At 39.2% G+C, this 18,839-nt stretch overlaps 1 pseudogene; it reads left to right on the top strand.

Moving 5' to 3' along the window:
• Nucleotides 1-14,621: 14,621 nt before the first annotated feature.
• Nucleotides 14,622-14,739, top strand: LOC129410771 (5S ribosomal RNA; annotated as a pseudogene).
• The last annotated feature ends 4,100 nt before the right edge of the window (nt 14,740-18,839 follow it).

Below are 18,839 nucleotides of genomic sequence, written 5' to 3'. Positions count from 1 at the left end.
TCAGATTTGAATTTTGTGATATTCCTATCTCAGATGTGTACCCATTGGACAAATACATTATAAATGCTAAACCTTTTGGCCTATACTTTATATTACGGAACAAATTGCATTAACCTTTAATGCAAATTGAATATGCTTTAAATGCTCATTTTGCCTGCAAACACTACTGGCAAATGGAATTAACAAAAGATATAGAATAAACTTTGGACACATGGACCAGGGTTGAGCAGGCAAGGGCTCAGTGGTTGAAGCGTTCACCCATAAACCAAAAGCTCAGTGGTCTAGATCAAGCTCTGATCAGTCATCTCTAAGGACGACCGGGCAGAAGGAGGTGGTCAGTCAGAACCATCTGCCAGGTCCGTCACAACACCACCAAGATCGGTTCTGAGTATGGCTCATATTAGCACCCCAAACATACATCCATCTTCTTCTGCTCGGATGTGGGGGCAGCAATCTAAGCAAAGACCCAGACTAACCTCACCCCAGACACTTCCTCCAGTTCCTCTTGGGAGCCCAAGATGTTTCCCAGACCAGTCAAGAGACATGGTCCATCCAACATGTCCTGGGTCTTCCCCGAGGCCTCCTCCCGGTGGCACAGGCCTGGAACATTCCCTGTGGAGGCATCCAGGAGTCCAGAACAGATGCTTGAGCCACTTCAACTGGCTTCTGTCAATGTGGAAGAGTAGTGGCTCTACTCCGAGCTCCTCCTCACCCTATCTCTAAGGAAGCGCCCAGACACCCTGTGGAGGAAACTCATTCTGACCACTTGAATCTGCAGTCTTGTCCTTTCGGTCATTACCCAGAGCTCATGATCATAGATGAGGGGATGAATGTAGATCGACTGACAAATCGAGAGCTTTGCCTTTGGATTCAGCTCCCTCTTCACCACAGCGGTCTGATACAGCGACCACATTACTCCAGACGCTGCACCGATCCGCTTGTCAATCTCACGCTCCATCCTCCCCTCACTCGTGAACAAGACCCCGAGATACTTGAACTCCTCCACTTGAGGCAGCCCAAATATGTCAAGGTAAATACATCTCATCGAAGCTGTCTGCCTAAAAGAAAACCAATATAAGTGTCATAAATGAAGATGAGTGTTACCAAAATAGTAACAGTTTAGTGTCTGACTGAGTGACAGGTGGAGTTCAGAAGGGCTGAGGGTGCAAATGTGTTGTCTTGCTTTCATTAGTCTGCATCGGAGCATCTCTCAAGTAGCTTAATTAATGACTACAATGTGGTTCTTTTAAAGACTGTCCTATATTATGCAAAATTTACTCTTGCTAGAACTTTATTACCTTATCAAAAGCATGCCCAGAGATGTATTTTGTTTCATTCACACATGATCATCAAAATGCTCTGTTCCACCTTGTGATATCATAAAGTGGTAGTTTTCAAGTTAACAGCTAACACGGCTGATTTATCCAAATGATTCTAGTCAAGGTGGTCACAAACACAGAGGAGCGCGTCCTGTCTTACCACGTGACATCACAAAGTGTTTTCAGTTTGACAGAATAACTCAGCCTAAATAAACAAGCAGAAATAAAGCACAACTAAAGAGATGTTTTTGATGAGGAAACAACATTCTAACATAGATCAGGAAATAGTATAATAAGGGCTTTTTTATGTTGATGGTATTTCTGGTTAACTAGACTCTTACTGTGCAACATAACATGTAATTTAATGTAATGTCATTTATGGTTTAGCTAATATACTGCTCAAAAAAGCTGAAGGAACACTTTGAAAACACATCAGATCTCAATGTGAAAAAATAAAAATATATGTTGGTTATCTATACAAATATGGACAGGATAATGACTTAGGAACAAAAGGATGGCACTTCTTTTAATAGAAATGAACAACAGGTGGACTAGAGTGGCAACAATGAGACAGTCCCTAAAACAATACATTTCAAGTTTCTCCCTCTTGTTTTTGACTGGTTTTCCACTAGTGCTGCTTCGGCGAGACTGATTATCACTACTGGGAGTAAGAGGCCATTCCTTAGCCCTACAGATGTTGCACAGATTGTCCAATTTCTCCAGGGTGACACATCTGGACGTCCCATGGCAAGGAGATTTAATGTGTCTCCTAGCACAATTTCCAGAACATGGAGGAGATTTCAGGAGACAGGCAGTTACTCTAGGAGAAAATGGACAAGGCCGTGGAAGGTCCTCAACCCATTAGTAAGACCCATAACTGCTCCTTTGCGCAAGGAGGAACAGGTTGAGCACTTTCTCAGAGTTCACTGTGTTGATATAGATTCACTTTGACACCGTGTTTCTCTTTAATCATTTTCCACCCAACCACAAACACACTCAGACTCTCTCTCTCTGTCTCTCTCGCACACACACACACAACACGCACACACACGCACACATTATGAGGTGAGAGTGTATTACCACTGTTCACACATGTAGCTGTAAGTCGCTTGTCTCTCTGAGATATGGTTCTTGAGACATCCCTGGAGGCAAGAGCAGGCTTTCTTTTTCCCAGACTTGTGTGCAGTGCAAACTTGTGACTAATGCGTCAGGAATGTATTGTGAGCTGATTCTAAGTGTTAAGGTGCTCGACTGGAAAGGATAAGATGCATAAGGTGAATTCACTTAAAACTCAGAATATTAATCTTTTTTTTTTTGTAATTTTTTGTGAATTTTCTGGCTACTTTAATTGTTTTTGTTTCAGTCCAAAAAGGTCTGTAAGATTTAGAAAGAAAAACGTTTTTCTTGTGCTGTCTCCATCTAATTATAAAGCTTTTTACTGTCAGAGAATCAGAAAGTGCACAGATAGCATGGTAGTGGTTGTTATCTCATAGCATCTCATAGCTCTGAGCGATGAGAGTTCTGAAAAACACTTAAAATTAAGTGAATAATTAGGATGCTCTGAATGCATAAGGTGAGTGAGGAATAACGCTTTAATTGTTTCCTATTTTGCACAAAATGACAAGATACAGTGTCTAAAATCTAACTCACCTCATGAGATTAATGTTCTGAAGTCATATTAACTCACACTATTTGAGTTTAGTCTAGCATCTTTATAATAGAATGGATTGAAACACTGAAAGTAATTATTCAAAAGCAAAGAAGCTTTTGTTTTCACTGAATACGCAGTAATGTGGGTGGAAATTATGCTATTGTTAAATGATGGATTTCTATACAATTGTTCTCTTCATTACCTGATCTACAGCATGCTGACACATTTATTAGTTCATTAGATTATATACAAGGAAGAAAAAAACATCAAAACATAAAAAAAAACAAAAAAAAAAACAAACATCAAAAGCATTATTGTCAGTGAACAAAACTAAAGCTAAGGATGTGATGTGATGATGTGTGTCGAGGTCCAGAAAACACACTTCTCCAATACAGAACTTTATGAAAGTGTGAGTCTCATAACTGGTAAATCTCCATGAGTTCAGATGGATGTCAGGAACAAATATGGCTGCTTACGGGGAAAAAAGAATGGAATAAAAAAAATCATGTATTTCTGCAGAATCAATGAGCGTAGCAAAATTCAGTTTTGTTCATAATGACGGGTGACCAGTGAGCACATTCGTTTCATGTCTGTCCATGGCATAAACTAAAATCCGATTAGACAGTCACGTTTGACTGGCTTAAGATGCAACAGAGGCAGTGGGGTCCAGACTGATATTCCTCCGTGCAATAAACAAATTAAAATAATTGTAAAAGTAAAATATAAAATATGGAGTGTATAAAATTTAGTTAATTGACATGGGGACAGGCAAAATAAATTGTGTCTCTACCATGGGACCTTGGCCTTTCATTGCACGATTAGTTTCAATATTTATGGACTTGTCGATTCTATTCACGTATCTATCGTATCTGTCTTGCATTTATTCATTCAGGTGTTATATATTTGCCCCAGTACAAAGAAGCTCTTGAGGTCAAAATAAGTCTGCTGCATCCTGTCTGTATCTATTTATATATCTATCCATCCCTTTTCTTCCGCTTCATCCAGGGCCTTGTTGTGGTGGTTGCAGCCTAAGCCCAGACAGCTCCCAGACTTCCTACACCCTGGACACTTCCTCCAGCTCCTCGTTGGACTCCAAGACGTTCCCAGGCCAGCTGTGTGTGTGTCTGGACTTCTTCCCGGTGGGACATGCCCGAAAAACCTCCCAAGGGAGGCACCCAGGAGGCATCCAGAAACACCCGAGCTACCTCACCTGCTCCTCTCGACTTGAAAAAGCAGCGGTTCTACTCCAAGCTCCTCCCGTGTGACTAAGCTCCTCACCCTATCTCCAAGGGAGCGCCCAGCCACCCTGCGGAGGAAACTCATTTCGGCCGCTTGTATCCGCGATCTTGTCCTTTCGGTCATTACCCAAAGCTCATGACCACAGGTGAGGGAAGGAATGTAGATTGACAGTAAATCAAGAGCTTTGCCTTTCGGCTCAGCTCCCTCTTCACCACAACGGTTCGATACAGCGACCACATCACTGCCGACGCTGCACCGATCCACCTGTGGCTTGCCCTCTCCTTGTGGGTGAAGAGTCCTCGCCTCAAGTGGAGGAGTTCAAGTATCTCGGGGTCTTGTTCTATTTATATATAAACCATTTATTGTTCTATAATAAGGAAGTGCACATTAGCATGCTAATTGTTGTTCTCTTTACTCTGATGATAAAACTCAGCACTGGTGTCTTAAGAGTTGTTAAAATACCTATAAAAAATACCTATAAAATCATCTCAGTGGATAATTAAGATGCTCAGAATGCGTAAGAGTTAAATGGAAAATAACTTTGAATTTCTGCCAACTGCTTAAAATAAACTAGTTCAGATTTTCACATTTTTAAGACAGTAAAAATCAGACACAGCACCTTTAACATCAGTCATTTTGCTAGCCCAGTCTTAAAACAGAATGTCTATTAAAACCCTGCAGCCAAACATAGCAATCTGGTATTCCAAATGGAGCCGAACTGGACTTTGAAAGGTGACCCTGGAGCGTGCGGTCTGCCTCCCTGTCATAAATATGCTGTGTTCAGTCTCATTTATGTGCTGGGGGGTTGGACTGTTGCTGTAGAGGTGGTGGGGGGCTCGCGCTTTCACTCCCCTGTTGTTTTAACCTTTAGTCCGTCGTCTGCGGGAGCTGTTTTTGTAGGAAAGACCACTCTATAGTTCCCAGCCCTGAGCGCACCGGATCTCGCACCTCGTCAACCCACAGGAGCCCCAATCTCCCACAAAGACAACGTGACGGGGGCAGAGTGAGAGCAGCGGGTTAGCGAGTTCGGAGTAAACTTAACAGGATTACAACGATCTTTGGTAACTGTCTACCCGCTTCCATATGTTTAACCCGCTCCGGTGCCTGGAGAGTGGGATCTCCATTTAGTCTCCGGTGAATCATTCAGCCTGTTCGAGGACAAAGGAAATGGGACACCGTTAATGATACTTTTATACTTCTATAGAGACACTATTGTACAATGTTGCAGTAATGGACGGTAATGAAGTTGAAGTAGTACTGTAATGTTCTGTACAACAACTCACCTTTATATAACAGATAATACTCCCAACAACTGTACAACAACTCACCTATGTCCTGTAAAAAAAAAAAACATATTGTTGCACTGTCTTCCTTTGACCTCTTGTATAAAGCTGTTTTTTGTTTTTTTTAATTATCTTTATATTTTATTTTGACTTGTACATATACATTTATGGTCAGTGACATGAAATTTTTTTGTACAATCGCAATTTCTTCAGTTAAAAAGGTTCAAATTTCATAATAATTCACCACATATCTGTACTACCTTTAAACTCCATGGAAATCATTAGTTTTATGCATGTTTTTTGTACTTAGTGTTAAAATGTCATGTGGTGCGACCGTCCTTTTAACTTCTTTAAAACCTTTTCTTCTTTAATTTTAACTTCTTTAAAATTACGCTGAGGGCCTGTTTACATGAGAACGCTTCCGAGTAAAAACAATAAAATACTTTATCGGAAGTGACTTTCGTTTAGATGGTGATGGTGTTTTTGGGGTTTAAACACGCAAAAACCCTCCAGACTGGAAAACTTGAATATGCTCCGCCGTAGTGTTTCCATCTACACTGCCCAAGACGCAAAACTCTGGTCAGAACTGCTCACATCTCGTACGCGTTTACGTCACATATATCACCCCCTACCGTCACCACCAAACCGCCTGGCATGCATACCCAGTTGAATTCCCAACACTTTTGCGTCACCATATGCACACACTCGTCTAAACGCGGAATAAAAAGTGAAGACACGACGCCACTTTTGCGCCTTCTGTTCAGACGTCATCATATAAACATATCCTCAATCTAATCAAATTTATTTTCTTTCTTTTTTGGCATATTTTCTGAAGTATTTTGTAGTCCCACATGACATTTCAGCTTTCTCAAATATTTCCCCCATAATATACAACCAAATATAGTCAGAGCGTGTCCATTTTTTCAAATATCATGTGGTGCGACCATCAAGAAATGACTATTTTGGAACTTTTATTTTGGATTTAACTGAAAGAGAGGAAGTTGCATCATTCTTTAGGCTTTTTTTTTTACATTTTTTTATTTCATTTTACGAAGAAAAGAACATCATTTGGACGTCAAAAGAAAATATAAATATGCATCAAAAATCAAAAGAAATGCCAACAGTTTGTTTCATTACACTCCATATTACTCAGAACTTAGATTAATATCCCAACCATGTTTTAGAAAATAAAACTTTTTTGAGGTTATTCTTGCAACACATGACATTTTTGAAGGTCGTAGCCAATTCATGTACATAAAAAACACTAAAGATGCTTAATATAAATGTTAAATATAGATTTGTGCATACCTGACTTTGTAAATATTTGGAAAAGTTGAACAGAAACAAATATTTTTTTATATTTTAAAATTTGCCTGTTGAAAATCCTTATATAATTACAGTATATCTTATTTGACACCTGTCTCTTCCTTTTTTTTTTTTTTTTCTACTTATTTAAAATTTATTATAACCATTTATATTTTTGCTCTTTGGGTTGTATTATAATATTTTGAGCTACAATGTTCAAATTATTTCCCTTGTGGATCAATAAGTTACAGTACTTAAGCATAAATTCTAGGTTTTTGTACTTTCCGTAAAGGTCTCAGGATCGATCTCAGGAATCATTGCCAACACAGAATGTCTGGCTTCATCTACGTCCATCTTGATCGCTTTGTTTACTGTTGTGTTGTACCACAAAAGGGACCCAGTCATGGCTTCACAGCTCTTTGCTGATTGGCTGGTGCGCGGTCTACAACCTCCAGGGTTCTTGCAGACCGTCTAGTGTTTTCTGATTCCTGACCTATTCGCTGGAGAGAAATGAAATTGAGCGGCGGCACTAGGTGGCGCCAGCCTGTCTACCCTTTTAGCTCTTAGGTATTGTAATAAAGTTTTATGCATATTTTTAGACCGATAGCAGATATGCTAAAATGAGCACGTTATTGGTAAACAGATATATTGTCTTTCGTTAACCAATGAGGAATGAATAAAATAAAAGCTATTTCAGGAAGAGGGTTTAGTGTAATCTTCTTTGTCATCTGGCAGCTTTCTCCGTGATGATTGTTTCCTGCTTTACCAGACTCCCTTTAGACAGTGATTCATCGCTTTAAGCAAAACTACCCCAAGGCCAGAACATCACATCATTACAGCTGTTCACTTATTCAGGTCTGCACAAACAATCTGTCATTTGGGATAACAGTTGAATGAGGAGATTCAGGCAGATTACTGATGAACCAATGCACCTTTTCTGCCTTTCTGTTTGGCTATAGCGTGTTCTTGCTTTTGATAAGGCAAATTTTGTAGTTTCTCCTGACAAAAACCCTGGTGGAAGAATGGAAGCGAAGAAGAAGAAATGGAGCGACTAATGACTAATGTTTTCCTGCAGTGGTGGAGAAATCCTTGCACAGGAAGATGAATTCTCTCAATATTTGTGAGTTCGCAAGCTCATGAGAATTCAACTTGAGGAAATCCTGCTGTATGGTTCAAAATTGCCCAACAGATGGTGGATCAATGACAGAGCAGCACTAAAGTTTGTGGAGAAACCAAAAGAAGCTCCCACAAATGAATCAAAACAAACATGGCGATACCTACTGACGTACTTCAGCCTATTTTAGGAAAACAGACAAAATGCTTATTAACTGTACAAAAAAGTGCATTTGTTGAGGGGAAAGATGCCTTTGCTTGTTTTTTGTGTGTGCTCTTAACAAGATTTAATAAAAGTTAGATTTTTTTGGCTTGTTCCGCTGTTACCAGCTGATGAATCAGGCTAGAGTTTCACTTTGTAGAAACCGTCTGATCTCTCAGCATTAGGATGCATTTGCTTGACGGTAGGCGGGTACTTTTTTTCATTTAACCAATCGGTGCTATTTGGTCATGACATATTTATTGCACCACTAACGTGGCTAACTGGTACATTAAGCTTTTCCCAAATCCCATAGGAAGAAGGGCAATAACGTCTTTCCCCTTGATAAAATTCACCAAACATTCTCTTTGTTAAGGCTTTAAATCCTCGATCTCAGGAATCGTTGCCAACACAGAATGTATGGCTCTTCGCCGATTGGCTGGTGCCCGAACTTGCACTTTCGGGGTTTTTGCGAACTGTCTTCTGATTCGTGACCTAGTCGCTGGAGAAAAATTAAATTGAGTGGAGGCACTAGGTGGCACCAGCCTGGCTACTGTTACTCTCCCTATAAGATTTAAATATTCGTCACAATATTTCTAATAGTTTTTCTCATCATTTTCAGTGGGAGCCGTTCCAGATTGATGATGTGTAGAACTCAATTCAGAGTGACGCACATGTTAGTGTAGTGTGAGCCCGGGTTGAAGGAGAGTTGAGCAGAAATTGCAGGAAAAAGGACAGGACAGAGAGTACATTATATGAAAAGCGATTCTACAGTAATAGTAGCAGATAGATACTGTAATTGTAGATCCATTAATCGTACTCTTTTTGTCCTGTTTGACACTTTCTTTCTCTCTGTTTCCATTGATTTGTTCTATCTACCCCATATCCAGCTTGTAGCCTTGGGTTTCCTTCCAACTCCAAGCCCTCTATTCACACTTTCTTTCTTTTCTTTTACCATTCACCCAATATTTCACCCAATGTCACTGCCATTAACCCTTCTCAGAATAGCCTCCTACCCCGTGACAGCTGGTGACTTTCTGCATTCAGAACAGACTTGCTGAATTAAAAACTGTCGAGTCTTTGTGCGCTAGTCAGTCAGTAATAGGTGCACAATAAGTACTTTTTGAAGACAGACATCTGGGAAATTAGAACATTTATTATTTTTTTTATTTAATAATTAATTGGAGATTAATATGAGAGTGTGCCATGAATGGTCCCTGTGGTTTTAAACTTATCTCAAATGCATTTACAGGGGTTTCTACTGCTCAAAAATATCCTGAAAAAGCTAAAAATTCCTATTGTCAGTCCTCTCAACAGATCTGACCAGTAACTTGGCTTGGTTGCATCACCGCCTTGTCTCCATGGAGATATGTTTAATGACATACTGTGGAATATTCCAAATAAAGCAATATAAACTCCGTGGGTTGGACCATTCACCGGAAATTTTTCTTAGTGGACCTTTAAAACAAAAAAAAGTCTTTGAAAACATAGATTCTTAGTGTGGTTGGGGTCGCTTCTCCACAGACCCAACTTGTAACATAGCTCCGTGGCTACACCTGCTTCTCTTACGGTAGATAAGTTTATGTAATGTTACACACTCTTTTTGCTATTTTATTTATACTAACCATCCCAACCCGGGTGTGTCCCAGTTTAGAATTTCGATAAGTGGAACATTCCAGACAAAACAATAACATCTCCACTGTAAGAAGTATTTGAAAAGCCTCCAGCAGAAAAGTTACATAATGCACATTTATTTAAAAAAAACAAAAACAGTAAAATATTGGACTTACAATATTACACAAAAGTATGCAGAAACCACTACCAAGCAGAGCGGAAGAAGTACTACATTTTGTAACTTAATCAAAAATACAAATAAAGGGGCAAGTAACAACATAACAAAAAAATAAAAATAAAATCTTCTTGAAGTTACACTGTGCAACTTTTATGGTGGAGGATCCTGGAATGTTCCACGGTATGTCATTAAACATCTATCATTTATTCATTACGGGTGTTTCTGTTGCTCAAAAACACAATAATTCCTTGAATAGAGGCGACTCCCCACAGATCTGACCTGTAATGTAGCGCAGTGTTGTAACCTGTTGTCTCCCTGGTGATGGACAGGTTTAATCTGTACTGTGGAACATTCTAGACCAGGAGTGTCAAGTCAAATTCAAAGAGAGAGTCAAAATTAAAAGTCGTGGGCCAAACTAAATATTTATTGAATAACTTCAACAGCATCTGCATGTTTTCTCTTCTTTTGAAGTAATGTAATTTTAAACCTTTTCTTATTAAAATAAATGTTAAATAATAGTTTTGCTTAAACATTGAAACCAGAACAAGAATAATATAAAACTGTAACACAATTTTAAATAAATAATGTCTGTTGCTTTTGAACTCCCTTTATTATTATTTTTTTCAAAGCCAAAAAACTTCTGTGAAAGTCCAATCTTTCAACTGTGAACAGTCAAAAATCATAATAAAAAAATAAAAAAAACATTCATCCAAGCTCAGTTTGCTAGACTGTGATTTACTCTGATGCACATGGGTCTAAAGCAGACACACATTCTTGGCATCTCTTCTTAGATAAAAGTTCATCAAAGTAGTAGTATTAGTATTAATAGTAGTAGTATTAGTGGTGCATGCGTCATACTGGTGCAGGTGCAGGGGGGCAGCTTTAATACATATTTGATATGAGCTCGTGGGCCAAATATAATTATATTGTGGGCCAAATTTGCTCCCCGGGCCTGAGTCTGACATGTCTGTTCTCAGTCCACTTTATTCTATTTCTATACATTTCACAAACAAGCAGTTTCCAAAGTGCTGCACAAATACATAATAACAACAATAATAAAATTATAAAATAAACTACTAAAATAATCATACTAGTCTTAAAATAATAAAACCAGTAAAATAAAATAAGAGAGAGCAAAATCACAGAATAGCAATACATAAATAAAACCAATAAAATACAATAAAAATAAATAAAATAAATAAAAGACATAGAGAACCATACAACTCAAAGCCAGAGAATAAAAAACGAGACTTAAAACTCTCCACTGTGGGGACTGTTCGGATGTGGAGGAGCAGAGCCTTCCAGAGCTTAGGGCCGACCACAGAGAAGGCACTGCCCACCCTGGTTTTAAGTCTCGTCTTAGGCACCACGAGCTGGAGCTGGACCTTGGACCTCAGAGCACGCACGGGGGTGTAACTTTGGATGAGGTCCGAGACTACGGTGGGGCAACTCCATTCAAAGCTTTAAAAACAAACAATAAAATCTTAAAATCAATTCTAAAATTAACAGGAAGCCAGTGCAAAGACGCAAGGATTGGGGTAACGTGCGCTCTTCTTTATGTTCTAGACAAAGCAATAACGCAGTGCAGCTTTAAGTACTTTAGGAACAAAAAAAGTAAACATATTTCACACAGATTATTAGAGCTGCTTAGGTGTTCAATGTAATGATATTGATAAAGAATGATGTAGATTTTTTTAGTCAATAACAACAAAGCAAATCACATCACAGAAGGAGCGCAAAAGCACCCAGCAGAAAAGTTACGTAATGCACCTTCATGAAAAAAGTTTGAACTTGCAATATTATACAAAAGTGTATGCAGGAACACATTTTAGAATGATGAATCCTCTACAAAACCCCTAAATCATGAGGCACCATCAGAAGACTGCTGACTAAAAGCAGGAGTAAGTGCGCATTGATAGAAAATAGAAGTCGTTTTGTACCCGATGAGGCGAGAGTGCACGGATTGAAAGGTGAAGGGCTTATAGATCGAGAGGAGGAACAGTCAAAGAGCGAGCTGCTGTAAAAGAGCTGACAAAAGTCTGTGACTGGCAGGGGTACAGTACAACTTGAGGGCTGAACAGATCCGTCAATGTGCAAAATGTTTTCAACATGTTCCACTGCATATATCTGCAGTAAAGTGAAAACATAACTCAAGATTTTCTGTTTCATTGGCACAAGTATGGATTAAGCTGAAAAGGGGTAATGAATTGTACGTCATCCTGAAGTTGAATAATAATTTGATGGCTCAGCTCACGGGGTTTAAATATAATCTTTAAAACAGCAAGCAGTGTTGAAGGGCTGCCACTCAACAGATGGAGGTAAAACCCAAAAAGGTGGTGTGAGTTTAAAGTTGGGCCCCAACTTTATTCTTGTTTCCCATGGTAGTCCATATATCATTCGTTCATTTGTTTTTCAATATAAAATCAAAAATAAGAAAATGAAAAAAACAACAGTTTTCTTCATTATTTGTCTCCAAAACCAAAATGAAAAAACGGATAACGATTTGTTTTTTCAGTTTTCGATTTTGTGTTTAAATGAAGAATGGAAAAAACGGATAACGACCATTTCCCGTTCAAGTGACTTCTGTGACTGCGATGCTGGACTTCTGCACTGCATACGGACTGAACCAGGACTGATCCAGGTCCGGGACTAAAGCTGGACCAGACCGGGACCAGACGGGGACTGAGACCTGGACCAGGACCAGAGCGGGACCAGACCGAGACTGAGACCAGACCGGGACCAGACTGGGACCAGAGCAGGACTGAGGCCGAGACCAGACCAGGACCAGACCGGAGGCTCAGAGCCCACTGCAGCCAGCTCGAAGCTGAGGCTTGGACCCCGCGGAGGCTCGGAGTCAAAGCTCGGAGTCCGCTCTGGTCCTGGTCTGGTCCCGGTCTGGTCCCGGTCTGGTCCCGGTCTGGTCCCGGTCTGGTCCCGGTCTGGTCCCGCTCTGGTCCCGCTTTAGTCCCGGCCTGGTTCCAGTGTGGTCCCGGACCTGGATCAGTCCTGGTTCAGTCTGTATACAGCGGGGATCACAGTCACGGAAGTCACGTAAACGGGAAGACATTTTTTTCCATTCTTCATTTAAACACAAAATTGAAAACTGAAAAAAAAACAAATCATTATCCGTTTTTTCATTTTGGTTTTGGACACAAATAATGAAGAAAACTGTTGTTTTTTCATTTTCTTATTTTTGGATTTATATTGAAAAACAAATGAATGAATGATACACAGATTCATGGTGTATATTGTAAAAGACCACTACGCAATGTCACAAAATCTGTAAACTGTGCTAGGCTAGTGACAGAGGGGTGTTCTGACTAGTTTTCTACAATTTATCCATGGTTCAATTTGTGTCTATACTGTAAAATCTGTTCTAATACTTGGGAAGCTAGACCCTCCATCGCAATTATTTTGCTACTTTTTTCTTACTTTGATTTTTCATTAGTGCACATCTTTTGTTTCAACGCAGCCCCATTCAGTGTCAGGACCCCCAAATCCCCTTCTGTGGGACCCGCCTTTTGTGAAATAACATGAGTCTGTTAAAAATGGTGCTATAGTCATAAACAGTGTCATTGTCAATTAGAAACGAAGAATACAACAATATAACCTTATAGGAGTTTATGCATTTCTGTTTACAGTTATTAGACTATTTATAGAAGTAACTATTAAAAAATGTATTCTCAAGTGCAAATCCTCTCCCCAAACTAACTGACTGTGACATATTGGCATGGAATTACTTCATGTAAATAAAAAACTTTTATTTATCAGCTTCAAATCTCCAACAGATCACTCGCTATAACAGAAATAATCTTCCACATCCCCAAACACACATTTTAGGAAAAAAATGCAACTTAACTTTCATGGATTTGATTCAAACTCGGCACAATTTATATATCTTTTAAAATGTTTGAGTTTTGGGGGGTTTAAAAGAGTGGCAGGGTCAGAATAAGATCTAGTGGAAAATAACCTGAACTGGACTGTTTATGGTTTTGGTCAGTGTAACATGAGTTTAAAGCAACATCAGTGTAACTGTGAGATATGATCAGTGACATAATTCTATTACAGTTCAATCATTTGTTATTTATTGAAGTATAATCTTATGTTACTTAGTGAAATGTGTTTACATCTCTATGTGTTTTCATTTCATGTGGTCACAGGTTTAACACTGTTGTCTGAAGTACAGAGGGTAATAATGTTGTGTACAGCTCTTCGTTTTATACAGACGAGGGGTGGAATCTGCTATAAAACCCTGGGTAGGGACAGCAGCTAGAATCTTTTTTTTTTTATTTTTATTATTATTATTATTTTTTTTTTTTTATTAAAGACAGCAGAATATAACATTTAAGAAAATACAATAATCAACATAAAAACAAAACACAAAAACATAGAGCAACACCTACAACAAATACAAAACAACAAAAACTGCCCACCCCAAACACACACACACTGACACTGAAGTTTAATTAAATAAAACAAAAGTAATGTGGTAGTGCAGCCATAACCAAACTGCAAGCCCCTTTATATTAATATTTTAATTTATTAATTAATTTTTAATAAACATTTTTAGTAATTTAACTAATATTATTTTCACCATCATCATGTCCTTTCAACATCTTTTACTATTCATGACAATCTTAAGCATACTTTTAAAAGCATTTTTTCTTTCTTTCTTTCTTTGTCTTTTCTTTTTTATAATTTTGGGCTTATTATGTTTTTAATTAGTAGCTATACCGGCTTGTCAAAGCCTGATCCCGTCAGATCTCAGGAGTTAAGCAATGACGGGCCTGGTTAGTACTTGGATGGGAGACCACTGGGAAGTCCAGGTGCCACAGGGGGGTGCCAGTCACAAAACTGTTGTTGTGTCCTTAGGCAAGACACTTCACCCACATTGCCTAGTATGAAGGTGGTGTGTGTGTGAGTGATGGTGCAGATTGGAAGCCTCACTTCTGTCAGTCTGCTCCAGGGCAGCTGTGCTACAGTAGTAGATTACCACCAGCAGGTATGGAGTGAATGAATAATGCTCTGTAAAGTGTCTTTGAGTGTCCAAAATAGTGCTATATAAAACTGATGCATTAACTGATAAAAAAACAAAACAAAACAGGGTGACCTTCAAACTAATGTATTATGGACCTGCTTCAGTCTGAGTTCAGATGGCGACTCCATGCACACATGTACTTCGTGACGGGATGATGTCATTTGGTACAAATTATACTTATAATGTGGTATTCACATCATAAACATACCTCTTTTGATTTATTCATATATGCTTAAATAATCTCACACATTTAGTTCTCTCCAGCTCCTCAGATCTCAGTAGCATGTTGTATGCATCAATCTCTTCAAGTCATTTCCAGGTATTTCCAGAAGACAACAAAGCACACAGTTTCACAGTATTTCCACAACATTTTGTCTAGAGGCAGATATTTTGTTGACTGCGTGTTTGTGGTCAGACAGGTAGATCGTGCAACGCGATAACGTGACACTGCAATCTGTTACATCTGCACCAACACAAAAGCTCCTAGCCATAACATGCCTGCTTGAATTCTCACACTATTCTGATACCAACTCACATCTGGATTTCCCAAGAATGTCAACATGCTCCAAAACTCCAAATCCTTGTGTGATTAGCCACTTGGTGATTTACAGTAGAAGAAGATGCAGATACAAGGAATAAAACATTACTCAAATAACAATTTCATGAACAATTCTACTTCAGTTAAAGGGCATATATTATAATGTTTTCTGATCTGTGTTATAATATTGCTTCCTCATCAAAAACAAACCTGGAGTTGTGTTTTGTTTCATTCACACATATTTAACACACAAAACGTGCATATTTAAGCTGAGTTTTTCTCTCAAACAGAAAACACTCCACACTTCCACCTTGTGATGTCATGTGGTAGTACAGGAAGTAACTCCATACACCTTCACTAAAATCATTTGGATGATTTCAGCTCTGGAATTGCTTATCTCTACTGAAATAAAGGTACAGTAAAATATTTTTGTGTAATATAGGAAATACTGAAGTACCTATTTAAAAAGTACTTTAGGAGTAAAAAGTAAAAGTATTTCACACTGATTTTTACAACTGTTTAGGTGGTAAATGTTGTGATATTAATAAAGAATGTGCAGATTTTTGGTCAACAGTAGCAATATAAATCAATGCATTTTTTTTCTATTATACTACATGGACTAGAACTCAAACTCTTTAAAGCCCAGTTTATGGTTGTGTGTTTAATCGTCTGCGTTATGACACAGAGAGTCTGCATCGCTGTGAACCCCCTCTGCAGAGCGTCTGTATCGACAGACGTGCACCTCCGAAATGTTTTAACTATGAGCTGAAACAACGCAGACAGCAGAGGAAGCAATGCAGACAATAAAGTCTGTGATTGCTCCTCTCTAACACCGCTCTAGATACATTTCTGGTACTTCACTTTTCCCACTTCATTTGTTAAATACGAACGCGTTTACGAACAAGTTTTAAATCCTATAGCCTCCTAGTGTTGAGTCGACACAGAACTATAATTCGGCCTTGAATGTACTAAAAATGACCCCTCAAATCAGATGAAATATGCTTTTCTGCCCAGTTCAGAAATGTAATTGAGTTGAAAGTACAGATACAGACATGAAATAAAAGGTATCCACTATAAAATACAAATATCAAAAAACATTTGTGAGTACAGTCTTTTTACTTATAGGCGAGGTTCATTGTTGACAAAAGCGCGCGTTGCATGCTGGGAATTATTTTGGTCGGCGGCAAGAAACACTAATTCAACATGACGGAAGGAGTGAGAAAGCACGTAAAGGGTATTGATCCCGGATATTTATCCACTCTAACGGCAGAGGACTGAAGACAATTTGACCAGAAATTGGTCATAAGCATCGATGGAGCCAAATCACCCTTTTCAACCCCTGCAAAGCCTGGACCAAACCAAATTTCTGGTCAGAATTGCCAACTACCTGGCCAAATATTCACTTCGGCGATATCCACAATAAACACTCCTGGGCCATTCACAGCACAAAAGATGAAAGCCTTCAAGAGTCTCGATGTGTTGTTGAACTTGTTGGAGTCCACGGTTTGCTCGGATCTTCTACGTTTGCTCTGCGAATGTTTGAAAGCCGTTTAATTCACCGTTAGCGGTTCTTTTCACTCAGAATACAAAAAACACATTTTCCTTCTTCTGTGCTTCTATTTGTGCATCTGATAATGTAGCAGGAATTTACCATTATTGGGGATAAATACACGAGGTTACGCACTGTGTTTGACGCTATCGTGTTTCTTGCCTCTGACCAAAATATTTCCCAGCATGCAACGTGGGCTTTTAACAACAATGACGTCAGCTGAAACTCACCTATACTTTGTTAAATTCCACTACAGTTGATTAACCAAACAGATGATTTCTAATTGCCTGACCAGCCAGTCCCATCTACATTCTGTTTGAATCCAGAAGGGACTGAAAACAGATTGGACATAGAGTGCGAAAAAACTCAAAACTTTAGTTGATACAACCACAGCTGCTAATTTGTAGCACGAGTCCCTCAAAGGAGGAAGACATCTCCTCCTCCTCTCCTCCCCTTTGTCTCCTTTTGTACGTGTTAGCAGCTACAATATGTTGCTATGCATGTTTTTAATGTGAACGAACCATTCTTCTTTCTGATTGGTTAATCCGCTTGTCAATCACACCAGGTAAGATATCTAGTGCAGTGGAGACTTTTTTTTGAAGGCATGGCTCGTTGCCTGTATCTCCTTATCTTCGGGTGTGTGGAGGGATTTAGCAGCTAAAAATATCTCTGCTTGACAATCTCACCTCACAATCCATGAACGCTCTTACGTATCTTCACTTCAGTGGCAACTGTAATCTCCTTTAGCCCTGAGACTCCTTGAAACATTTCCTCTCACATAGGTTCCAAAAAGCATCACAAATGCCAAAAAGCTTTTCCCAGCTGTGACTTCCTTTTTTTTTTTTTTTTTTTTAATCTCCGGTTGCCTATGGATGGGAGTATGTGGTATTTAGAAGGAAACAGTATCCAGCTTAAAGGTGCATTGTGTAACCTTTCTGATGAAGAGGCCGTCAAATGCTTTTCTCCATGGAGATGTTATTACTCTGTCTGGAATGTTTCACAGTGTGATAAACCTTTCTATCTTCATTCCAAACCAAACCAGAGCTATAAAAAAAAAAAACCCCGCAATTTACTAAATGTAAGGTAGAACTGTTTAATGTCATACCAGAGTCCTGCACCAGGTCGGGTACAGGGTTAGGGTTAGTTGCTGAAACAGGTGGGTTTTAATGTTCTGGAATTTTCCGGGTGGGAATGCGGGCGGGAAGTGATTACACACGGGCGGGTCAGGTGAATCAAATGAACGACAAATGGGAAAAATACTTGACCTGCGTCCAGGACGTCCGTTGCCCTGGAAACAAGTGGCATTTTCTGGATTTTTCCTGGAACGATGGACCAAGCTGAGGCCCCGTCCACACTGGTACGCATTTGAATCGTTTTCATTGCAGATGCAGTATTCGTCCACACTAATCCGATGGAAAACGGCTCCAGAGAGGGAACGATCTGATGCTGCCAGCTCCTATGAATTCATCTGAGTACGGATCTGAAAATGGCCTGAAAACGCTGATGTAGGTCTATGCACTGCGAAGTAGCTAATTCACCGCCAAAACGCTAAGAGGCTAGAATATATTCATATATACGGTCTATGCATATGACCTGCAGACGTATAATCTCTGAAAATTTTCACATGAATCATCTCCAATGAGATAGAAGCACAGAACAGACTCACCATTAGCAGAACACCCCTCTGTCACAGAAAGAACACTCATATTCCACTGAGTCGTGTCCTTTAGTCTGACAGAAGCTGAACCGCATCAGCGCACAATAGCAAACTGTTTTTTGAGTGCTTAGTTTATGTAAATTAGCCATGCGGTTT

The sequence above is a fragment of the Boleophthalmus pectinirostris genome, unplaced genomic scaffold (assembly GCF_026225935.1).
Source record: "Boleophthalmus pectinirostris isolate CB_2022bp ecotype Guang Dong unplaced genomic scaffold, ASM2622593v1 HiC_scaffold_23, whole genome shotgun sequence".
NCBI lineage: Eukaryota > Metazoa > Chordata > Actinopteri > Gobiiformes > Gobiidae > Boleophthalmus > Boleophthalmus pectinirostris.
The sequence above is the reverse complement of the archived record's forward strand: the minus strand, read 5'-3'. Positions and strand labels throughout refer to the sequence as shown.